Below are 21,141 nucleotides of genomic sequence, written 5' to 3'. Positions count from 1 at the left end.
CTGTTCAGATTGGATATCACTGAAATAAAAGATGTGCATGTTGAAAGAGGGATGGGTGACAACAGCAGAGCGGAAAGCCTAGGTTATGGGGCAGTGAGGTCGGACAGGGATGTGAATAGAGATTCGAGGATGACGAGGGGGATGTCCAGGTGACGCCAGAGATAACACCCAGAGGAGCAGATTTGGGAGGCACATGTTGGCACAGAAAAAGGGAAGTGATGAACCGAAAACGGGGCGAGGAGTGGGCACACAACTGCCGTTGCTGCATAAGGGGCTTGGGAGGGCACATTCGGTACGGTGTACTCAGATGGACCAGAATAATTTGATTAAAATGCTCTCGCACCCTACTGCCCGGGGCTGGGAAATGGATATATGCCTTTGAAAAGCAGACAGCAGGAATTCCCATGGCTGTGGGAGACATGAAAAGCTAGCTTGTTGCAAATGTAGGGGATCAGTCAAGGGATGTGTGGGTTAAAGCTGGGTATGTGTGAGTGAAGTTAGATGACAACGCGCATGATAGGGCCTCTTTCAACAATATCAGATCGCAAGTGTGGGACCCACTGCGGTGGGCGTACCCGGACAGTCCAGACTTATCAGTATAAAATGGGTGACGATGAAGATCCAGCGCAGTACATTTTAAAAGTTCAGGAGATGTGGTTAGCGTTATGGGAGGAAGCCCTTTCACATTCTCAGGTACCAGTACCTACCCCAATTAGGACAGCCCACAGAAAGCTCTTGCATGCCCAGTCCTGTCCGTGACTACCCACCCTGATAAGGAATCCTTGGTGGGCGCTGAGATGGTTGGCACAGGTGCCATCAAATCATGCATCAGTGAGGTAAACTTCTCACTATCAGGTGAAACTCTTGACAAATAGGTATTCTCTGGGGGTGTTGCAACGGTTCCCTACACAGAAGAAGTCGCTATCAAAATAGGAAGGAAGGTGGTACATGCACCCGTACTGTACTCAGAAGCCTCCCCAATACATTTTTGGGGTGGGATTTGCTGAATAAACTGAACATGACCATTTCCTTTACGGAGCATGGGGTGGTGTTTGCCTTAAGGGCTATGGGCATCAGGAGTAGGGGAAGTGGTGGTTCATGGTATCCATGTGGACCCGAACATGTTTGTGTATGGAATAACAGTATTGCTTGATGCGATGTCCCAGATTGCTATGGTGTGTTGGCAGGTACCATCATATTTCATATTTTGACCAATGGTGACCCCCAGAGTTTGTGGCAGGAATGATACTTTCTATGGATTTGCAGGGCCTGTTTTTTTCAACTAAAAGGATTGTTGTGGTGAGCACGAACTTTGACGGCTGTGGGTGGCGTACTGTCTTGTGCATTGACCCAACGGTGCACCTCAAAGAAGTTACAGATGCAGAATTGTTTGAAGATCGGGTTGACGATGGGGAGAATTTGTATCCTCTGTGAGATTATGGTACAATACCGCGAAGTGCAATGCTCCTTGATGGCACTTGTGGCTCCGCCCCTTGACTGAAACAGACTTAAAGCAGGTCCCAGAAAGATTATGGACAACAAATGCCCAAGATGTGGGGCTCCTGCAGGGTGTGGCTCTGGTTCGAATAACACTCAAGCTAGGCGTGGTGTTGCCTTGAGAGAAACAGTACCCGCTGTCCAAAGAGGTGGAGGAAGGTATACGGGACACCATTGTGGCCCTCCTGAATCAGGGAATAATTGTATCCTCCACCTCCCTATGCAACATGGTTATCTATCGATCCAAAAGGCAAAAGAGGGGAGTTGGAGAATGATTCAGGACCTTCTCCCCCTAAATGACATTGTCCAGGCAGAATTTGCTGTGGTCCCAAACCATGCAATGATACTGTGTAGCATCCCTAAGAAGGTGACCCACTTCACTGTGGTGAAAATCTAAAACTCCTTCTCCATACCGCTTCACCCCGATGTGCAGTACCTCACTGCATTTACGCATTGGGGTATCCATTTCACACACACATGATTACCTCTAGGGTACTGTGAGTCCCCCAGCATCTTCAACAGGATCTTGCACGCTGATTTAAGGAACAAAAAAGTACCCAGCGCCATTATTCAGTACATTGATGATTTGTTAGTGTGCAGTGACAGTGAGCAGCAGTACCGTTACCCTTGTGCAACTGCTAGCGTGCAAGGGAAATACTATATACAAGGCAAAACTGCAATATTGTCTTCACGAAGTTCTCTATTTAGGGCAACTGATATCTGTTCATGGGAAGAAAATTATACCAGACGGTGCCACCTCATTGCGCAGCACTCCCCAGTCCAAAGCTGTCAAAGAACGCAGAAATGTTTACGGTTGTGTAACTACTGCTGAGCATGGATTCTAGATCATGCAGAGTACACCAGGCTCCTGTTGCAAGGCCTCAAAGAGGCTCAAAAGAATGACTGCATGATTGCATGGATGGAGGACATGCTCACCAAATTTAAGGCCCTGAAAGAAGTGATCGCCACTGCCCCAGTACTAGCTACCCCTGATTACACACAGGAGTTTTATCTATCTTCCGAGTCAAACGGCCAGCTAATTACTGCAGTATTAGCAGGGGCTTTGACAGAGCTCAGGTTGCTTGTGCTTCCAGCACTCCGGCTTTTATTCTGTCATTGTTTTACTTTATTGCCATTGCATTTTTATATTATTTTGCTTTTACAGGTACACCCTGAATGCGGAGTACTAGTGTGCTACCCCTTTTTCAATGTTATTTTACACACACAGCTTACTGTTTATTTATTGAAACTCTGACTCCGGTTCATTGAACATTTCATTTTATTTACCTTATTTGGTTTGCTTGTAACCACTACTGTGGTCTGAGGCTGTCTGGACTCACGTGCAGCATCGGGGCTCATTCCGTTGCTCACCTGTCATTCATTTCTTACCAGCAAGCACCAGGCGAGTCTGTCCTTACATTCCATTGGGACTTGCTGCCGATTGGCAGCTTCTGAGGCTGATTTCCTTATCCCTCATTGCTTGTATCAGCTCATCGGATTTGACAGTGCTCAGGTTGCTTGTGCTTCCCGTACTCCTGCTTTTATTCTTACTTAGTTTTAATTTATTGCCATTGCATTTTCATATTATTTTCCTTTTACATGTACACCCTGAATGCGCAGTTCTGGTGTGCTACCACTTTTCAACTTTATTTTACCCACAAAGTTTACTGTTTGTTTATTTTAACTCTGACTCAGGTTCATTGAACATTTCATTTTGTTTACCTTATTTGGTTTGCTTGTAACCACTACTGTGGTCTGAGGCTGCCTGGACTCATGTGCAGCATCGGGGCTCGTCCTGTTGCTCGCCTGTCTTTCATTTCTTGCCTGCAAACACCCAGTGAGTATGTCCTCGCATTCCATTGGGTCTTGCTGCTGATTGGTGGCTTCTGGGGCTGACTTCCTTATCCCTCGTTGCTCGTATCACCTCATCGACTTTGACAGTGCTCAGGTTGCTCCTGCTTTTATTCTTGCTTTGTTTTACTTTATTGCCATTGCATTTTTTATATTATTTTCCTTTTACAGGTACACCCTGAATGCGCAGTACTGGTCTGCTACCACTTTCTCAACATTATTTTACCCACACAGTTTACTGTTCATTTATTTTAACTCTGACTCCGGTTCATCCAATAGTTCATTTTATTTACCTTTTCTGATTTCCTTGTAACCACTACTGCGGTCTGAGGCTGACTGGACTGACGTGCGGCAACAGGGCTCGTCCCGTTGCTCGCCTGTCTTTCATTTCTTGCCTGCCAGCACCCGGCGAGTCTGTCCTCACATTCCATTGGGACTTGCTGCTGATTGACTCCTGCCAAAATATGAGTTTCTTTACAAGTCCCATTTCGCAAGCGCACATCGGTTGCATGCAGGGTGAGTGCCTCATCTCCGCTGAAGTCCCGCTTAAGCCCTTCCCATCTGTGCCCATCCATGCCTCAGCCGGCCTTTGGGCCCTCTTACTTTGCCCTGGGCCTATGGGTACACTCGTGTGGATTTGTTGCTTCTTTCTCCCGCTGATACTATTCTTCCTGCTAACTGGCACTTAGGTTCTCTGCTGAAATCCTCTTTCCCTGTCTCTCTGATGGGGTTGCCTGCATTTCAACTTAACCACGCTCTCTTGCTGCTTATGCCCGACTGCTTTGATCTTCTTTTATGGTCTATACAGTCTTGGTACTTTTATTACAAATCATTCAACTTTCCTGTTACAAAATTAGTTTGTCTAGAACAGAATATGGCCAAACATTCATTTTTCTTTTTTGTTTTCTGTTTTAGTGACCAGTACCAATCTGTTTTGCAGACACTACTTTTGTGCATGCCTATGTGTGGTCTATGTGTCCAAATCCTCTGTGTCCTTTGCTGTACAAGGAAGGAACACATTTCTCTGTACACTGTACTATCGAGATGTTCAGGCCTGCTCTTCTATGAAAACAAATGTGATGTACATCATCTGTTGGTTATTGGTCTGTTTGATTTGGAATTTTATGTTGTGTAATTGAATCATGGGTATCCCTACAAAATATTGCCACCAAAAATATCGGCGTACATATGGCCGTCTGTCTCGCCATTGGCAATATTTTTGGGGGGGATATTTTGTGGGAGCAGGGGTTGCAGGGGTGTCCCCCCACACATTTTAAAATAATGCAAGGGTTGTGGGGGTGTCCCCCGCAGGGTCCATGGGTCAATATCGGTGCAAAAATATGGCGATATTTTTGTATCGTAATATTTTTGCAGGGATATTAATACATGGAACCGAATCATGTCCACTTTATGTGGATCTACAACATACATAAGTTATCAGTTGTACACTGATGCAATTTCTATCAGATTCATTTTGATTTAATCTACTATAGCCACCCTCCCTTCTGACACTTTCTGCTGGTATATGGCTCCCCTCCCCTCGCGATGCAGCTTTTATTCCTGGCTTTCTGGAAATGCTATCTGACCTTAGGTTTCATTACAATTCTCTCATCATCCTGGGCGATTTTAACTTTCACCCTAATGACCCATCTGAACTTCTAAGCCTGTGTTTTGTGGGCACGCTGGCTGATTTTGGGCTTGAGCAGCTTGTTGTTCAGCCCACGCAGGGCTCTGGAAATACTCTTGATTTGATTTTCATCTCTTCCGATTTGGTAAGTGTTCATACGGGCTACCCCATTGCCTGGTCTGACCATTTACTCATTCCTTTTTCTATTAAGGCTCTCCCGGTCCCTCCGGTGCCCCCTCTTCTGCACTCTCCTGCTCGCCGTTGGAATATAGTTAGTCAGCCTGTGATTATTTGCAATATTACTGAATATCTCTCTACTTCGGCGTCCTTGGATTTCATTTCTTTGTCCTCAGCATTTATGGCCGCGGCCAACCATCGAGCTCTTCTTCATCTGGCTAAACCTTGCGGTCGTCCCTCTCAACCCTGGTTCTCTGCCTCCCTTGTTGAATTACGCTCACGGAAACGCCGGGCCGAACACAGGTGGATAACTGATTATTCTCCCTTTGTCCTAGCTTCCTTCCGTGGTGCTACTACTAACTATCAGCTTGCCTACCTCACCTCATCTATTGAAGCAGCTGTTAACACCCCAAAGAGTCTGTTTCAAACGGTGCAGGCCTTGTCCACACTTCCTCCCGACAAAGGCATTCTGCCTTCTCTGTCTCTGTGCTGTTCTCTTTTGTCTTTTTTCCAGGATAAAATCTGCTTATACGTCAGAGGATCCATGCTGCTCAGTGCCTGGACCCTCTGCCTCCTTGTACTGATCTGGCTTCCTCTCCCTCCACTCTCTGGTCACAGTTTCAGGCCTTTTCTGAGGCAGATATTACTACTACTACATTGCGTCTTAAACAGCCTCTCCTGCTGACCCTATTCCTCTTAGGGTCATTAAAGAAATTATCCCACAGATTGCTGGACTGGTTTCCATCTCGGTAAACCTTTCTCTGTCCACTGGTGTTATCCCTGCTTCTCTTAAACATGCGCTGGTCATCCCTCTCCTCAAAAAGCACAGTCTTGACCCGGCTCTCCCTGCCAATTTTCTGCCTTACCCTATGAAGTTGCTTGAATCTCTTATGAGGTCCTTGCTCTACTCCTTTTTGGATAACTCTGGTTCCCTTGATCCGTTTCAATCTGGTTTTAGGACTGATCAAGGTACTGAATCTGTTCTGGTGTTGGTGGTGTATGATCTCGCAGAGATTGGTGGCCAGGGGGGTGGGTGCCTCCCTCCTCCTGAAACTTTCTGCGGTGTTCAACACCATCGAGTACAGCATCTTCGTTCATCAGTTTTCTCAATTATGTATCACTGACACAGTCCTGCAGTGGTTTGTCTCCTTCCATTCAGATCACTCCCAGTTTCTATCTCCCTTCACCTCTTCGGTGCTTCCTCTTCTTTGTGATGTTCCCCAGGGCTCAGCACTTTCGCCTCAACTCTTTAATGTCTCCATTCACCCACTCATTCTGTTGATTCAGTCCTTTGGCTTTCGTTGTTATTCTTATGCGGATGATATCCAGATCTTTAAGTGGCTGGATCTGGCCGCGGCTGATACTGCGCTCCGCTGCTGGACCTGTCTATCGGCTATTCATTCTTGGATGGTCAGCAATTGGCTTCATCTGGCCCATGGCCTTCTGACCTTTGGAGTTGGGTCCTCTACCCATTCCGGTGCGCGTCACTAAAAACCTTGGGGTTAAACTGTCCTCCTCTCTCTCACTTCAACCCCAGGTGAGTGCAGTCTGTCAGGGTGTACATTTCAAACTTTGTGTTCTTCTTAACATGCTTCCTTTCCTCCCTGTTCCGCGTCACTCTACAGTGGCCTCTTTGCTCGTGTTGGTTTCTCTTGATTACTGCAATTCCCTGTATTTGGTTCATCCCAAATATCTGCTTCACCGCCTTCAGGTTCTTCAGTACTCTGTGGCGCGTTTGGCTTTGGGAGCCACTCGGTTCTCCTCTCCCTCTTCTGCCTTGAAAGCTCTGCATTGGTTACCTATTGCTAGCAGGGTTCATTTGAAATCTTTGTGTATTGTTCACCGTGCCTTTCACAAGAATGGACCTGCCCATCTTCAGACTAAATTCACTCACTACAATGCCTCTCACTCTCTTCGCTCAGCTTCCGCCTTCATCATTTCTGTGCACCGTATTTGCCTGTCGCTTCGGAGGTTGCTCTTTTTCGTTCTGTGCTGCTCAGCTGTGGAACTTGCTTCCCCTCTCTCTGCATTGGGTTCAGGACCATCTTGCCTTCCACCACCAGCTCAAGACTCTTCTTTTCTCTTCGGTTTAACTCATATGTGCCTTTTTGCCCACATCCCTTCTGGTTGATCTGGAACTCTCTTTGCCTAGTGCCTTGATGCTCTTGCTGGTGAATGCTGCGCTCTACAAATGCCCTAACATAACATTGACACAAAAGAACAAAATAGACCACAAGCCATTGGCCTACTACAGCAGACTGCTAGATTCTGTGATCCAGGGCCAATTCCCATTCAAACAAGCACTTGCTGCAGCTACATTTAGAACTGAGAAGAGCTCCATCTTTGTTACGTGGAGCATGTATTATTCGCCATTTTGGAGCGCTCCAAATCTACATTTACTACACAGCGGACCTCCGCATATGAGATCATCCTGTCCAGCCAAAACATTCCCATAGTAAGGTGCAAAACAGTAAATCCTGCAAACTTTTTGACAGAACAGTGCCCAGAGGAAGACCTTGCAATGCATGATTGTGTTTCATTTGAGGGGGAGGAAGATGATATTATGAAGGCAAGGGACAGCCCACTCGAGGAGGGAGGTCCTTTTCATTGACGGGTCAGTAACCATCGACCAGGGCATGGGTTTGAGGCATACTGGAGTGGCAGTGGTCCCCTTAGTGGATGGGTTCTATGAGATATTGGTGCAAAAGAGGTTACCCATGCACTATTCGTCCCAGGCAGCAGAACTCATAGCGCTCATTGAGGCGCTTCTGCTGTGTTAAGAGTGCTGCGTCACCATGTATTCTTATTCAGTCTACGTCACCACCATGGTGCACACAAGCCTGGCATGTTAGAAGAGGAGGGGCTGACTACTCCCTGGTACAACATGCAGCATTACTGGATAAACTAATTGATGCACTATCCCAACCCTCTTTAACAGTGGTGGTGAAATGCACCGCACATACCCACAACACGGATGAGTTCTCACTCTGTAAAGCTGCCGCGGACACAGCGTCCAAGCAAGTAGCATATCTACGGGTGTCAAGTGTTTCTGATTACCCAGTGGTAGCACGGGGCAAACAACAGCTGCCAGACTCCTAATATTTTTTACCAATTGCATAACTAATTGAGTGCAGGGGCGGTCCTCACAGGAGGAGAAAGATGCATGGTTGAAAAGGGGATGTAAGCAGTCCCCTACAGATTTATTGAGGCAACAAGAGACATTGGGCAAAGCAGTTATGCCACATAAATTGCTACTGGTCATGTTCAACCAGCTGCATAATCCCTCTCACGTATCGAAAAACCACATTGCTGCAGACATACAAGAGGACTGGTAAATCCCAAATATGCAAGAGACTTTAACTACCATAGCTATTCATTGCACCACAGGTCAAACATACCATACTGGACATACTCTAAAAACTGTACGAGGTACCCTGCCCTGCCCTACTAGGCCATTCCAAGAACTGCATATATATTATGCGGACATGGGAGAAAGGTGTAACAGGTGTCGCTATTTAATAGTGGTTGCATGTCCCTTCTCACGGTGGGTGGAGACTGGTCCTTGTGCACACCCTGATGCAAAATGTTCTGCCAAATTCTTAGTAAGATAAGTTGTTCCTCGATGGGGCATTTGCGAGTATTAAGGTTCGACAATGGAATTTACTTTTTCAATGATCTCTTCAAAGAGAACAGAGTATTATTGGGTATTAGGCATCATATGTGTACAAGTGCCCACCCCTAGGCCAACAGAGTTGTGGAAAGGATAAATGGTCTTCTAAAGAGCAAATGATGAAAGCTTTGCACCACTTTGAAGAAGAACTGGGCGCACTGCTTGCCCCTTGCTCTGTTTAGCATGTGCACGCATCCCTGTAAGGATCACCATTTATCACCCCACGAGTTGGTAATGAGTTGGTAACAGGATGGCGCATGCATATGCCCCTGGCCCCAATCAGAAGAGCATTGGATGCTCACAGGACTGCATCAGTTCTAGGGGAAGAGTTTGGAAGTTATTTGCTTGCCATAAAATGTATCTCTCAACAGATTGTACCGCAAAGAACTGAAGAGATGACCAGCACTGCACCTGATTCTCCACCTACATCAACCCCTCCTCAGCTTTTTCCTGGTGATTTTGTTTTTATAAAGAACTTTTTCTGCCGGTGCAGTGAGCCTAGGTATAACGGCCCCTTTGAGGTTGTTTATGCTACACCTCTTACAGTAAACGTTTGTGAATTACTGTATTATTGGGTGCATCTATCTGATGTTCGTAAAGCACCCCAGGCCATACCCCCTGCCCAAGCTCAGTAAAATATTGCCAGTGCACGTTGAGCACTGCACTTAAATGTTCTCCTCCTGGTATTGTTCCTAAAAGAAGCACAGGCTGTTCCCTTTTTTTCTTTTCTTTTTTTTGTGTGTCTTTGCACTATTTGCACAAAAAGCTCTCTTGCTCTTTCTCTCTCTCTCTCTCTCTCTCCTTTTTGTAATGGAAGTACACGGGTCCAACAACTCCCTCTATAAAAAGCAAAAATATTGTTTTCAAGTATATTCTCTTATAACAGTGTTTGTTTCTATTTATATATGCGTTATGCACTGTGTAGCTGCTCTTTTAGCAATCTCTATGTTAGGATTAGCCATTTATTTAGGGTGTACTTTTATATGGGGTGGTCATATAAAAGGGGGGAATAAGACATGCAATTATCATAAATGACTTGTTAACTAATGGTCTCTTTAGGTTTTCAACATACCATACTACGGTAAATGTATCTGTATTAAACCAAACAGCTGAAGTGAATTATACCACGGCCGTGGTCCATGCTGTACAGCCTAATGCATCTGTTAATGATACACGTGTCGCACTAATGCTGTCATTTTTTCCTGTGTTTTCTGAGTTACTTGTAAATAATAGTTTCTCTCCTAGTGCCTCACATATTAGTATTCCAGAACGTTTTAAAAGATAAGTAAGAAAGATTAAGTATGATCAGTACAGAGGACTTGGGTTAGATACAATAGAAGATGTGCATCCTCCAGAGTTAAGTAATAGTTGGTATGCAGACATGAGTTCAATGGGAAAAAGAAGGTTAAAGGGAGCTGTTATGTTTGCTCTCTCATACCACACACATCATCAGGAGCCCCCAAGGTATTAATGCCACAGGAAATTCCGATTTTGGAGGCTCAGTGTTTATTGCATCTGACATTGTGCAGGCCGGGAAGCACGTTCCAGGCATGAAGTGTACGACTCGAAGTAATGGATCCTGATCAACGGCAATATTCTCAAAACCCCAAGAGTGTGCAGTGTCTGCAAAGGCTGTACCTAAAATTGGAAGGAGTGAGGTTCATGGCAAGTAGGTGGCAAGAAACCAGGATTAGTAGGATTCAGAGAAGAAGTGATAAAAAAGGTGAATAGCGCATGCAGCGAATACTTGAATGAACAAGTGGCGAAACTCACATGGATCAAGGCAATTGAGAAACCAGTGAAGGTGCAAAAACAGGAAGAATACGAGCTATGTTTCCACAATGAAGGGTGTGTCTTTGTGGGGGCAACAGTAGGTGCAAAAAGACATTGGCCCTCATTACAACACCGGCGCTAAACCATGGCGCCATTAGCACCATGGTTGGTGCCGGTGTTGTAACGGGTCCGCCATGGTTCAATGGGGAATTACCACCCCATTCCAAGGTTGGCGGGGCGGTAATTCCCCATTGAACCATGGCCATTCCCCATTCCCATTTTCGCCCCATAGGGATCTATGGGAATAGGTAAGGTGCTGTCGGAATAGAAACAATATTATGCCTCCTATTGTAACAATTGTATGTGTATTGGCCTACGCCAAGTTGTCTAAACATCATGTGTGAACAAACTCCACAGCAAGGTCTTGACCTTAGAGAAAGTAATGTAAGTCGCCATCTTGGATTGAGCCGCCATTTTAGGTTCTCTTGTTATGTAGAAGTCACCCTGAACATCAAAATGGAGGCCAAATGACATTCTGAGTAAGATTCTGCTGTTGTGACCTCCGTACCACTGAATAATTAATATGCCTGCAGGCCACTTGTCGGGGTCGCGAACAGAGACCTTGTCCTACCGTTGACCTATATGTAAATGTTGAACTATATCAGTGAAACTAATCGAAAGGCATATATTAAAGGATTGACCTGGCAAGGAACCCTAGGACCTATTTCGCAGAATGGTTAACCCGCAAGAGGGTCGGCCTAGGGCTGGACAAACTGTATAAAAGGCCCGGGTATTCGAATATGCGGTCTCTCACTAACACATCGAACCCTAGTTGAAGTTCGTTATGTCATTCTGAGAGCCGAATAGCTATCTGTTTGTCAATTGACTTGGTAACTGTTGTAGCTTTTAAATAAAGCACTTGTATGTTTCTTTGTAACCTGTGTTGGTGTGTTTCTTTTTGGGCGTCCCGGACTCATATTATTTTTCTGTTTCCACAGCGCTAAGTACGGTACCGCAAATTGCGGTACCGTACTTAGCACCAATTCCCTTTGCGGGTCCCTACTTTAACGGCTGGTGTAGACCAGCCGTTAAGGTCGGGTCCCGCAAAGGGACCTCGTAATCAGGCGCTTATGGGTTAACGGTGCCGTAGCCTTTTACGGCGCCGTTAACCCATTAGTGCCAGGGTCGTAATGAGGCCCTTTATATATTCCGGAACTCAAGAAAGGGACAGCAGCCGTGATGGACAACTACTAGGTGTGCGGCCAGTAGGCATTTCTGCACCTCCCACCATCATGGAGGGGCACCTGCTGCCTGACTTTGTTGCACTCGGCACTCCTGGTTGTCCCATAAGTATATTTTTATAGTGGGACCAGGTGGCTTGTAGGCTGCAACACCTATGCTAATGTCTCACATCTCCACCACAATGCTACCACAGCAGCCCATATTCTGTATCTTGCCAGAGAAGGAGAAAAAGGAAAAATTGCAGAGTAGGTTGAATTATCTGTCTCCAGATTCGTCACAGTTGCTGAAAGAAATACCAGATGAATATCGATGATACAGCAAAGATGAAACCTTTTTTGAATCATTACCGTTACCAGGAGTGCAAACTGCTGCAAACGCCAAATGGCTCTAGATTGTGAGCTGGGAAGTGAATTGATCCAGCTGGCCAATGACACAGAACAAGGCCTCAATGTGATCAAGATGGAAATGCAGGCGATCAGGGTGATGATGCTGCAGAATTGATACATGCTAGACCTCCTTACAGCTGTGGAAGGAGGGGTCTGTAAAAAATCGGTGACTCATGTTGCACCTACGCACCCCCTAATGATGCAGAAACGGGTCCTTCACGAACATAATAGGGGCCCTGCACATCCTCTGCACTCACATGCAAACAGAAGCTGGCATAAAAGAGACTGATTGGTTTGACAACCTTTTGTCGTGGGCACCACCATGGATGGGGGCTGTCATGAAGAAGTTGGTTCCTGTGATAATTTTCGTGTTGGTGATCTTCTGCGCCAGCCAGCTAGGGCTTAGATGCTGCAACAAAGCAGTGCTTAGCAGCGCAATGATGATGGTCTCAATTGGGGTACAGGTGGCGCCTCGGGGTACTAAACATAGTGCAGTGCAAACTGATGACCCAGACAAGCTATGCATGGCTGCTATTGAGCAACCTGCTATAGAGCAACACTTTCACCCCCCAGGCACCACCATAGTTCCCCCACCAGACCCCGAGAATTACATAGAACACTGGGTAGATCTAGCAGGGGATGGAGAGTGCATATACATCCCATGTACTCCTGAACAATATGCACTGGCAGGGGAAAGTTACTGTACGTGTCAAGCCTGGGTGCCAAAGGATAGGTCACAAACATACTTGGAAGCTGAAAGATTGGAAAAAGACAGGAGGATAAAAAGAAGACGAGACGTTTACAAGGGAGTTTGTGAATGTAGTTTTAATGAAAGGAGGGAATGTTGAGAAAGGGGGACGTTTGTCCCCAACCCCCAGAGCTTTTGAATGTGGCAGAGGCCCCAGAGGGTGCAGTAGGGGCTCAGGGAGGTTAGAGCATTCGTATCCCAGAAGGAATCTGCCCTGCAAGGCCACGAGGGGGTTGAGAGCTCTCTGCAAAAAGCGATCCCACGAGGAGGGCACGAGCCTCCGACCTTCCCTGTCCCAGCTCTAAATAATTGCACCCAAAGGCTCCCATCCCTAGAAAGTCAACATTCCAAGGTACCAGCCAGTCCCAGACCCCCCGACCATAAAACTGTTAAACCGCCAATCGATCAAAAAAGATCAGAAAGCAGGGACCAGTTGCTTTCACCGTAGGTCACATGATTCGTTCTGCGAGGTGCAGGGAGGGATAAAACAACATAGCTACAATGAAGGGGGAAGCTTTGGATGGGCACTGATGTGTCTGGAATCAAGCTAGTATGTGTGATAATATGAACTTGAAGAATCCTTTTAGCCTTTGTCTGCAGTACCAGGTGCACATTGGGTTAGAGCATGTATTGTTTTTCTGCCAATTACTTGTACCTTTGTACCTGATGACTCGCAAGGAGGAGCCCACGTGGAAGACGATGGACATACCGGGCTGGGACCAATGGCCTGGCATCCCGTATGGAGCAGGTAATTTATGTATAGGGTCGCTCCAACCAGCCATTCAGATTTTTACCTTATGTAATTTACATCACTGATGACGCTGTGTGCCTTCATAAAGTGCTGCTTTTACTAATTTTGCCAGAATGTTCCATGGCAGCAGAGTGCTTTGCTGGCGCATTTCTCTTTTTGTGGAAATAAAACGTTGTTCTCCTTGCAAGAGGTGTGCTGGCCTTTTTCCCTAGTGAGTTGTATTTTTTCTGTTGTGAGCGTTGAGTGGTTTCTCTACATTTTATAGGAGAACTGAGCATGTGCGCTGAATGACGGGTGAGATACCAGACTCACGGTGGATGGGCTGGAGGCGTCGAGAGCGGACAAATAAGCAAGTGTTGTAGCGGGGAACGTAGGAAAGCGTTGGACAGCGACATTGGAGCCCTTACCTAATGAGTCCCACAACGGGAGGTAGTTCCAAGGAACGGGCCGTACATGATCTGTTGAACGCCAAGGAGGTTGTGGCAGGAATTGGTGCACCACGTAAACCAGGCATAACAGATAGAAATGATGGGCCAGCAGCCAGCAGATATGGCCGGACAGGGCCAGACAGGGAAATGATCACAAGGGCTTAAACAAGGCCTTTAACAGGGACCAGCAAGCTTACCGGCTCCTATAGGAAGTTGTAGAAAAGGCAGAGCTAACCAATAAGCTGTGGTTTGAGGCTGGATAACAAGTAGAGTGTAAACAAGTGAATCGGTCGTTGAAAAGCAGTCTGCCGTGTTTGCGGGGCATCATATCATGCATATGCCATAGCCCAACGGGGCTTACCTGAGGCTTGTCGGTATCATGGGCATTTTCTGTGGGCACTCCGGTGCCTTGATGTCGACGTTGCAGGGACAGGCAGAAAAAATCTTTATTTCCGCCCTTTGGCTGACCTTATTGCTCTACATGGTGTGCATTTTTATACATAAGCAGACGACACCCAGCAGTTTTTTCATCTTAATTCACCCAAATCTGATCCTCCTTCTAAATTTAGGACATGTCTAGCTGCCATTGTGACTGGATGTCTAGTAACTGGCTAAAACTAAACAGGCACAAAACAGAGATTCTTGTGATTGGCTCCTCCAATCCCAAATATGGCATGGAAAATTGAATATTGGCCTGATTCCCAGGGGCAGTTTCCTGCCTCCAGTGCATCTTTTAAAAGCATTGGAATCGAACTCTTGCCTTCAGGCTTTAGAGAAGCCCGGATCTCTCCAGTCTTTAATTCTGGTGATCTCAAACTGAAACTTCTTTAAAAGATTCTCCCTTTTATATGGTCTGAGCTATGCTCCACAGTTGTGACTTAATCGATCATGAAAATGGTGTGTATACCAGAGCATATAAAAGCAGTGTCTAGCAAGTGCTTATCTAATACCCATACACCAGCCACAACTGTTGCCATTGCCAATTATTGTTTTTAACAGGACGTCTGTGCAAGGAACAGATGCAAGAAGACACAAACTACTTATTTTTTTATTTTTTTTTATTTGTGTTTAATCCAAACAGATTTTTTGACAAAAAGTTGAAGCAGAAGGTGACAGAGGTACTTAAGATAACATGTTGTTTTATGTGAATAAAAAGGAAGAAAGGAAAATCTTAAGTTGGTGTAATCGAGGCAGTGTTTAAGTCTTGAAGGGGGAGCATCACTTTAGTGAATTGTTGCATGATGTTCACTGCTGCCAGTAACCAAGTTGGTTTGTCCCCTCCAATCAATTTGTACCAACACTTTTCCTCATCCTGAAGAGTAAAATTGGAGATGGTGTTTTCCAAATATGACAACCGGATATCCTGCGTCGCAGGGCAAGTCAAGAGGAGGTGACAAATGTTTTCCTTTTTCGATGTGGATTTACAAAGCCGACAACAGTTTCCCGAAGCTAAACCTCGAATTGACAGCACTTCATTTGTTTCCAATAAGTTCAGGTGAATTTTCAGAAAGAAGTTGCACGCTGCTCTACTCGGGAACAGTCTAAGATAGGTTTGTAAAGTGTCTAATTTCTTGAAAAACGGCGGAAGATAGCCAGTTTGTTTTTGCTTGCTGTTTCAAGGGTCTTTATACAATCTAGTAACCGGATCTTTTTTGTGACTTTGACTGGGTTATTTACGAGCTCGTCTTCACTGCTTTCCACTGAATGTAGAAGAGCCATGTTCTTGGCTTCCCATTTAGACAGCATTTTACAGGATCCAAGGTGAATTTCTTGGTTTATCAAGCCGTAGACGTATGAAGCGTCTTTCAAGATGCATTTCCTGTATGACATGATGCTGTTTAAGTCTACTGTTGTTTCCAGTGATGAGAGGCTGAGTTTGCGTCTGTTCAGTACGACAGAAGTTGATTTTGGTCGGCCAAAGATGGTTCTCCAGAAGATTGCTTCTAGTTTGGACCATAACTCTTTAGGGAGATTAGGCATTGCATCTGCACCATAAATTAAAGATGGTATAACCTTGATTTTATAGAAGTCTCTGACCGGGATCGAGGAATAGCATCCATATTTGATGTCGATGGCTTTCCCTTGGGCGGCCAACTTTTTTGTTTTCTGGTACAGTACCTCTTGCATAGCTTTTTCCTTTGCCAAGCTATCTAGTGTGACACCAAGGTACTTAAAGTTGGTAACTCTTTTGACAATGACTGAACCCAAGCGAAGAGAGATCTTTTCGTTCTTCTTGGTTGATTTTTCAATTATCATCATTTTCGTTTTCTCTTCATTAATTTCCAGGTTATTTTCCACCATATATTGTTGTAAATTGTTAAGTTGGCGTTGGAGGCCTACTGGAGTGTGTTCTAGAAGGATCAGATCGTCGGCATATAACAGTCGACTGATCTGATCTCCTCCGAGCTTTGGTGGGAATGCTCGTGTAGCTTTTTCAGATTCTTGGAAATCGCCTAGGTATGTTCAAAACAGGGCCGGTATGTCCAAAGGGCAGCCCTGTTTAACACCTCTGGCGGTGTTGATCTTGTCAGAGAGGGACCCTTGTTGGTTCAGTCGGACTCGCATGGACGTGTTGGAGTATAAAGCTTTGATCGGGTCCAACAATTCATGGGGGCATTTCCAGGAAGAAAGTTTCTGCCACAGTCTTGAACGATCGACTCGGTCAAATGCCTGAGTTAGGTCGACAAAGGCGATGAATATTCTGGGACGACCTTCTAAGATCTTACTTTTCAACGCGCTCAAGATGAATATGTTCGCGTTTGTACCCATGTTCTTTTTAAATCCAGTCTGTAGGTAGTCCTGGCAGGGGGCTTTGTTTGCCCAAGCTGTAAAATGTTGGAGAAGGAGAGACCCAAAGACTTTGCCTATTGGGTTTAGGAGGGCGATTGGGCGATAGTTTGCCGGTTCAGCCCTGTTTCCCTTTTTATAGATGGGTACAATGCTTGCGTAATTCCATGATGGTGGGATGGATTTGGAAGAAGCGCAATGTCTGAAAATAACACTTAGGAGTGATGACCAGGCTTCAGGGTGAGTTTTCAAATCAAGGTTTGTTATGCCATCCGGACCAGGTGCACAAGAACGTTTTAGTTTTCTTATTAGGTCCAACATGTCTTCTTTGTTGTCTAGCCGTATCCATGGGCTGTCGTATGTGCCCGTATCCTCTTGGGCAGTTTTGGGGGATTTGAAGAGAGAGTGGAAGTAGGCCTCCCCGGTGGATTCTCCAATTCCATTTAGTTGAGAAGGGGGAGCACCTGCTGATGTTGAATGTAAGAGGGACCAAAAGTCTCTAGCGTGGTTTCCGTTAATTGCTGAAAGAATATTCTCAGCGTCTTGTTGATATAAAATATGACGCTAGCCTCTCAACCAAGCTTTGTAAGATCTTTGCGCCTCACAGACAACACTGCGATAGAGGGTTCAAATTTTCATGCCTGTCTTTTGGTTCTTCTAAGGTCCCTCTTTTTTACTGCGACCAGTTTATCGTAAACGTGTTTCTGTTGTATCTTAAGATGTTTCTTCTTTCCTTGCAGAACTTTGAATGTGGTCAATAGCGGGATATAATACACCGTCATGGGGTTTTCGTGGTTTTTTAAGTCCCTATAAGCCACCGTTAGGGAGCTAATTGCTTTTGTTATCATTCTGAGTCTTGTGCCTTGACAATTTACCTCTAGATTGGAGGTCATGGTTGGATTATTTGGAGGGTTTGAAGACCAAGAGGTTTGTAGGAGATTGTGCTCACTTGCAGGTGTCCTCACCACTTTGAAAGATGTTATTTGTGGTAATAGAGATCGTGACAAGATATGGTCGATTGATGATTTCAAATTTGCTCTTTCCCAAGTTGGAGGTCTGCTAGGGTCGTGAAAGACCGAGTAGAGGTTTGAGAACGATCTTGACTTCATCAATTTCAACCATTTAATTGCCCTCTGGTCAATTTGAAGTCTCTTGGATTTGCTTGTGTTGGTTTCAGTGTTGTTTCAGTGTTGTCCTGACAGTTGATGTTAAGGTCACCACATATAACAATGTGGTCAGTTTTATGATTTGCCTGGATCCAGTCGATTTCCATCTCGATCATGTTAATGAATTTTGTACAATCAATAGTTGCAGGGTTCCAGTAGATGGTGATGATAACCACCAACTTTGTCAAGATTTTGTTTTTTTCCACATTGGTTGTTGACCAATTTAGCTTAACCGTCAGCATGGAGTTATTTTCGTTCAGTTTTTGAATACACGTTAAGCCGTATCCATTACGAATTGCAATTAGTAGTCCTGCTGTGGGGCGTCCAGTTGAACCTTTTTTAGCTGCAACGGTGTGGATCTCATAGCCGTCAAGGGTAGGAGTTTGGAGTAACCACGTCTCCTACAGACATATAATGTCATAGTCACTCAGGTTTATGGAGCCCGGGACTGTTAAGTGGAGAAAGCCCCAGGTATTCCATGAGCACATCTTTATTGTGTCTTGATCTATTGCCGGTCGATGGTCGCTCGTAGAGTTGTTTGTCTTGTTCTTGAGTGGCTATTTTTGGCGTTGGATCTTCAAGGCATTTGGGAGCCATGACCACATGGTCTGGAATGAGGTGTTTGGTTGTGGTTTTGTCGTGATGGAGCAGATCTCATTCTGAATTTTCCTTTGAATTTTTAAAGGTTCTTTTGGGTGCAGGTTGTTCGCTTGAGAGCTTGGGTCTATGAGAGGACCTTGAGGTTCTGTTATGATGGGTTTTAAGGTGTTTTGGTGGGCTAAATTGGCTATTTGAACTGCTGGTTTTGAGGATACCACCGTCAATTTTTTATAATTGACAATGATGTGGATCCCTTGAGACGTTGCGTTGTGTCTGGATCTCTTTGATGTATTGCGACATTCCAGGCTAATTGATTTATGTCGAACAGTTTTTTGTACAGTTTCCACTTTTTTTTGGGTTCCAGGTTTCTGTTCTCTTTTTAATTCCTGGATGATTCCGTTAAGTCGTAACCCATGATTTGTAGGTCTTCTATTGCTGCTTTTAAAAGGTTGTTTTTGGTCGATGATGTTATGTATAGATGGGAAATCGCCTTTGAGCGTTCGTGACTTGGTTCAACGATCTGAAGGTCTGATGACTTCACTGAGTGTAATTTAGTAATATGGTAGAATAATTCAATTACTGCTCTTCTGTTTAGGATGATGTTGTCGTGGTTACCAGGGATCTGTTCTAGCTTGAGTCTCCATCGAGGTTGTGTTTTTTTTTTTATAGATATCAGGCTTTGGTTTATAGGAGATCTTTAAGGATCCCTTTTCCTGCTCTCGGACCAAAGGTTTCTCAGGTCGTTTGGTGGATCGATAATCCCGGGTTCTCCTGTGGGGCTTATCGTCATAGTGTTTCTTCGGCTGATAGCTGGGCTTATCTCGCTTTCCTTCTTCGGGGATTCGATGGGTCTTTCTAGGATGAGAAACGGGTGAAGTGATGAACTTGAGCTTTAAAGTCCTCCTTATGTTTCATGATCGTATGACGTCTGCGGTGCTCGAGGGTAAAGAACGGTGACTCTGGAGATTCAGATTTGTCGTTGGTAGATGGTTGGGTTGAAGGATCATTTTTGTTGTTTCTGGGTTTTCTTGGGCCTCCAAGTGTGAGCTTGTGGTCGAATGAGCTAGATGTTGTGTGATATTCATCATCTCTTTGTTTCCTAAGAATTCTTCTATCCCTCTAGGAGATTGGTTGATTATCTCAATTTCCTCAGTAGGTGGCACCCGAGCTCCTTTTGCTGTTGGTTTTGGCTTTGGCTGTGCCGTTGGATTCTTAAAAGTGATATAGATGGAGTCATTTTGCCCTTAGTTGTCTCCGCAAGATGGAAAATGGGTTCAAGTGTTGATATCGCATTGGATTTTAGTTTAGCTCCTGCAGGGTCTTTGTTACTGTTGGTGGGGTGCCTGTTGATGTCAGATCAATAAAAGGAAGAGTTTGGGTGCCTTCTGATTTCAGGGGTTTCTTTGCTTGTCCCGTTTGTCTCGTAGTCAATGTGTCTTCTTGAGGGTTTACAGCTGATGGTAATCATTGGTCTGGAGCAGCATCACTAGGATTTTGCTTTTGCTCTAGTGCCATAATGTACCCTTCAAGGAAAGTCAATTTAGTTAGCATCGAAGCTTGGATCGATGTATGATCTTTAAGTGCATCTCCGATTGTCTCGTACAATTTGGTGAAAGGTGTCAAGGCAATCATTATGGCTTTTTTGCTTGTGTTTCTTTAGGTACGGCTTGGCTTTGAAAAGATGGTCTTGTCTTTAATGGAGATAATGGCCGTATTGATGGCATCCCTATTTGAGGTGGCAATCTGTTAAATTGGTCTAAAGAATGTCTTCAAGGACGGTTGTAGTTGTCCAAATTTGTATAAAAGGTATCCAAAGATTTCTCAAATTGTAATCTATTTTTCGTTTTCGTGGTGTGCTTGTTCTCGTAAGTGTTTCCCGGCTTTTCTTTATTATGGCTATTTGTCTTTCCTAAGGGTGGAGATGTTGAGTTTTCCATTTGCTGTATGTTATTTTCACATTCAGCCGGAATGGCCGTTGAACCCCAGTTAGATATCGAGTTTTTTTGTGGGGGAGTATTTGGCTTAATGGGGGACTTCCCTCCGTCGGGTGTTAGGTTAGGGCTCTTTGTTGGATTGGCGGCCTCCACCCTCGTGTTGTCGTTCGGGGTGGGGCTCCTGTTTTGTGATTTGGATTCTAAGCCATTTTTATTATGGTTTAATGCATCTTGCTGGAAAGAATCGTATAGTTTGGAAATGTTTGTTTCTTTATTTGCCTTTTGAAGAGAGCGTAGGAAGATGATTTATATCTGAATCCGGGACACAGTTTGGTTGGGCGATCTTAAAAGGTACAAATGTGGGTGGAGTTTTTCCTGTAAATTTCCATTTATCCTTGCAAATTTTTTGGTTGAAAAGGTCACCACCTCTCGATGGAGGTTGAGAGGATTTTCGAGTTGCAGTAGCCAGTTTACGCTGCTTGCACGGAGGAGTATTTTTGTGTA

Source organism: Ambystoma mexicanum, chromosome 1p (assembly GCF_040938575.1).
Source record: "Ambystoma mexicanum isolate Mex_15411 chromosome 1p, UKY_AmexF1_1, whole genome shotgun sequence".
Taxonomy (NCBI): Eukaryota; Metazoa; Chordata; class Amphibia; order Caudata; family Ambystomatidae; genus Ambystoma; species Ambystoma mexicanum.
Note: the sequence above shows the minus strand (reverse complement) of the source record.